This window comes from Apis dorsata, unplaced genomic scaffold (genome assembly GCF_000469605.1).
Source record: "Apis dorsata unplaced genomic scaffold, Apis dorsata 1.3 scaffold_133, whole genome shotgun sequence".
NCBI classification, from domain to species: Eukaryota; Metazoa; Arthropoda; class Insecta; order Hymenoptera; family Apidae; genus Apis; species Apis dorsata.
Window position 1 is genome coordinate 1,034,492 of NW_006263426.1, and position 4,503 is coordinate 1,038,994.

A 4,503-nucleotide genomic window follows, 5' to 3' on the forward strand; every position below is an offset into this window, starting at 1 on the left:
GATCGTAGCCGTGTATCGCGTGTATTTTCTATTTACACCTCGGCGAGATATCGGATGCGGCGCAAAATCAGGGCCACAATGTTTTATGGAAATTTATGTCTTCTACGTTGCGACTATGTTTTCGTATCGAGACCGAAAGTCGGCGGGCTGAGCCTCCGGGTAAATTATTCATCGCGACTTCTGCGAGTTCTCTTTAAATGAATTAAAGAGATTCCCGGCCTTATTAATTATTATATATCCTCTTTCGTTTCGTAATGACAAATTTAATTGTGCTTAAAAATGGATCCAGGAGGATTAATGTTGAATGTGAATGATCTTGCGAAAATGGCGCGTGAATATTAGCGACGATCGTTTAAGTTTGAATGTATTTATACGAAGAATATAATAATAGATGTTGGAATAATATTTAGGATATGAAAAAATTGTAATACGATGAAAATAATAGATAGAATAGATATACTATATCAGATGTATAGTTTCTTTCAATAAAATTTTTTGTTATTCCGAATTTAATGGTTAATCATCATGCTAGCATGTTATCATACAACGTGCTCATTAAATATGTAATGATATTAAATAGTAACTTTTATTATATTTATTTATCTCGTTTATTTACTTATCGCACACTTTCAAATAGCTTTCGAATAACTGCTCGTCGTAATTATTGTCGTAATAAAGGAATTAAAGTGGAAGGAAAATCAAATACTAAGTTCGTATTCTCTAGAAAATGGCGAAGGATTTTCATTCAGTTCCGGCGAGAATCCCCGGATAGAACGATAAAGAAGCAAACCAATTTTGCTAGTCCGTGATTAGCAGCTGGTTAAACCCTTCGCCAACCGACATCTTTCCTTTATGCGTATCAAATGGATTGTAAAATTCAATTTAACGGGCGGCCCGAATAATAGAAATTTCTCCGATCCATAAGACTTTCATCTTATCTTGTTAATGGTTGAATCCCATACCGTGGTCATTCTATTTATACGTTCCACGAATTTATTAATTGAACGCGAGTCTGGTTTTTCTATGTTTCAGTTGGCAGACTTGTACCGCATCGGGTCAGCCGGAAAACAAACGGCCGTTGATTTTTGCTGCGTCAGTCCCAGTCGTTTTCTATCCTGTTTTTCTCGGGGAGGACGATGGATCGTCGTGCTTCGAGATTCTGTAGAATAATCATTGTGTTTTCTTTCTTCCCTCCGAGTAAAGGGAAAACGATAAAAACTGTAAGAATTTTATTCCATTTACGTGTTTCTTTATCTTTTTCAAATCGGGATTCTCTTTCATTAAAAAAAAAAGAATTAAATGTTAATTTCGATAATAAAATATTGCAATGATAGATATATAAAAATGAAAATGAAATTCTTTGAATGAAGTTTTCCATAGAAATAATTTTGGTTAAAAATAATCGGTTTGCATTATTGCATGTTAAACATATGTATTAAAAATAAACGGATTACCTTTATTATTTTATAAATTTCTTTTCAATTTTGTTCTATAACAAATTCTAATATTTTTCCTACTTTGCTATTTCGTGTATTCATTGTAAAAATTTTTGTATATTACATTTTCAAAAAAAAAAGAGAATATAATTGTTTTAAATTTTCAAATTAATGAAAGGAATAATAAAATAAAGTTCTATGCACAAACTAAGATGAATGTAATCGTAAAATGTTTTACAACTATTACAATAACAGAAATTTATTATGATCTAATATATTATACTTAATTAATTCTTTCTTATTAAGTTTTATTCAGCGTTAAAAATTAATCAAAAGAAATGATGTAAATTTAATTATAAGAGACTGCTTTAATTGAATAAATTGTTTGAATTAATAATTGAGGTAAGTAAGACGCTTCACTCGAAGTTGAATACTTGGAACAGCTGTCTGTTAATCCTTGAATATCCATGCATTAATATCTTCCGAAGTGATAATCTATCGTCCATTTAGATAATCAACTGTTCGTCACAACTGTAGGTTATACCGATATACCTCAATGGAGCAATACCATTGTTATCTCTAGATTTGTTGGGAATTCATGGCTGATTGTACTATTATCCACGTTCCCCTAATCAAATCAATACAGAATAATTGATTCATACTCGAGTATTAATCATCGATTTATTAAAATCTTAATCATTTTCAAACCGACAAAATATTATTACTTCTTATTTCTAATCAATCAACACACAAATGTTATATTCTCACAAATAAGAACGATAAAGGTGAAGAAGATGAATCGAAAATATAATTTTAACACACTTCCAAGAACCATACCTTTAACAATTTTTTCTCAAAATTTATTTCAGAATTTATTACCATTATATTTATATCATCCCTTATACCATCATAGGTGGGATATGTCCACAGGTGGGAGTCACTTGCGTACTTTTATCTCCTCCTACGAGTCATTCGACACACCCTTGACACATAATTGTGTTCACTAACACATACTTATCATTTATGCTGTATTATCTTAACGTCCAATACCGAGATGATGAGTATAGACTGGAGCTTAATTCAGACAGCACTAACCAATCCATTAGTATACAAGGTGTTTAATATGTAATATCCATGATCGAAAGTGATTTTGTATACTTAATTGATCAATATGCTTATACCGTTAATACATAAGTATCGATTATCGATCAGTGTTTCAGGAATATATAAACACTCTATTAACCTATATAGCATATTTCAGTCTGTACATAACAATTGTTTCAAAATATCCACTACTGAGCAATCCTCTTCAATATTTTATTCACTGAATTTGTTTCGTTACATTGAAAAAATAGTTTCGAAAATCCGAGTGAAAAAAATTCAAATATATTTTCTCTCTATTAAAATTTCGACAAATAATATCATCCCTTCCTGATTGCATTTGCATCAGGCAGCCATTACCGATTAACCGGTCGAATGAAGCGAACCCTGGCGGCCATGGTAGTTAAGTAGGCGATGTAAAAGCTACTCGGTTTAATTTGCCGCGCTTTCAAGATTAGGCTGTTTAATCCTCTTAATTCCCGTTTACGAGGAGGCCGTGCAGCTTTTCCAGAAGGGAAAACGTGGTGAACGACAGCTTTGAAAAATTGAACGCTCCATCCGAAATTCTGCATCCTGTATCGCTATCTTTCTTTTTTTTTTTTCTTCCATTTCATGGGTTCGTATTTCGCGAAAGCTCATCCAGTTATTCGTCAATTTTTAACACGACGTTCGTTCTCGAAGGAATCGCGCAATAAACGTCACAACTGATACTTTTCTCCCGCGCTTTTTCGTTTCATAACAGCGAGACGGAATAATGAAATACGGAATAATGAAACAATTTGCGGCGCAATGTGAATTATAGAGTGTAATTATCAAGATAAATAGAAAAATATAAATGAAAGTAAAAGATGATACAAATGTATTGCACGTTTTGATTATTCGTGTTATCTTTTCGTTGGGTTGCAATTTTTAAGAATCGTGGCTATAGGATTTTTTAATTGTGATATTTTCCCCTTTTGAATTTTTAATTTAATTTCTGATGTTGTTTGTCGGAAAGGTTGAACATTTAAAACATTTTTCATCAAGTACGTGAAAATATTCATTTTCATGGAGGAGGATATTTATCTCATTATCTTGATGTTTGTTTTACACCACGATTTCTATTAAAAGAAAAGGAATTGATATTCCCTTCAAATATTTAAAATTTTTTATCAAAAATTCACAGTCTCTTCGATTAGATTGTTCTATCCAATTTCAAATAAAATTTAATCCGAACGATATTTTTTCAGTATTTTTGAATTTCGAGAAGAATTTTTTAACATGTATAGTGATATTAAACAACGTTTTAATTATATAAAAAATACGTGTATAATTAATCTATCTCGTTATTAAAATTTTATTATCCAAGATTTTTTTCTTTTCATCATCAAGAAGCAACACTTCTTTCAAATGAAAGAATGAAAATAAATTTTAAGAATACCAAATTTTATTAAACGAATTAACGAATCGAAGGAATATAAAAAGAAATATAAGATATAAAAATTAAAAATTCATCGATTCAAATCCTGCTTTTCTGTCATCAATTTTATTCAATTCGAATGTACAAAGCAAGCAATGAAATTTTCGTGTTGGTTTAATATTTTAAAACGACATTGGACGACTATCGAGTTCGGCCGAGAGAAACTGTCGATCCCGATGAAAAATATCTTTAAATAACGAGATTCGGTTTTGGACTGGGGTCAGAATCACCGTGAATGTTTTTTCTTTCTTTTTCTTCTTTTTTTTTCGGTGAAAGAGGATACCGATTGAATTAACGCGCCGTAAATCTGGCGAATTAAACGGCAAAGTTGAAAAGAATACGTTTTATGGGTTGATGAAATTAAAAGTAGGAGGGAGTGCAAAAATAATATCTTGCCGGTCGTGCCACTTCCTAGGTTAATTGCTCTCGACCCTTTTCGGTCGAAGCGACCTACTCCACCGTTCTTCTTTAAAAAAAAAAAAAAAAAAAAAAAAAAAAAAAAAAAAA

The 4,503-nt window shown here is 31.3% G+C and overlaps 1 protein-coding gene across 1 annotated transcript in view; it reads right to left on the bottom strand.

Annotated features, from left to right (window-relative positions):
* The window catches only part of LOC102676592 (head-specific guanylate cyclase), a 50,498-nt gene that overhangs the window by 35,793 nt on the left and 10,202 nt on the right, over nt 1–4,503 (bottom strand). The window lies entirely within an intron of this gene.